Here is a 380-nt window from a genome sequence, read left to right as displayed (position 1 = left end):
TTACGCAGTCACCAGTGCATGTCGGATGCATACACACTGCACTTGACGAACACTATGCAAGTAGGTCAGTGAGGATGCTTTGAAAACAAAATCACCCTAATAAATAGATCATTACATTCTTTTAAAAACATCTTTGAAAAAATAGCTTTTTTAATAAATTACGTAAGTCACCTGTTCTATTTTGTTGTACACATGGTTAATGGAGTTTATTAAATGGTAATTAAGTGAATGAATATGGTTATATAAAGTGAATACATATGATTTAATAAAACGTTCGCGATGAAATATTCTCTAGATAGCAGGTGTGAACGATATCGTGTACAATTCTGAAATATTTGTTTCGTTTTTTTACTATCTCCTCCAAATGCCTTATCTCTTGT

Source organism: Haliotis rufescens, unplaced genomic scaffold (genome assembly GCF_023055435.1).
Source record: "Haliotis rufescens isolate VD_foot unplaced genomic scaffold, xgHalRufe1.0.p SCAF_18, whole genome shotgun sequence".
NCBI classification, from domain to species: Eukaryota; Metazoa; Mollusca; class Gastropoda; order Lepetellida; family Haliotidae; genus Haliotis; species Haliotis rufescens.
The sequence above is the reverse complement of the archived record's forward strand: the minus strand, read 5'-3'. Positions refer to the sequence as shown.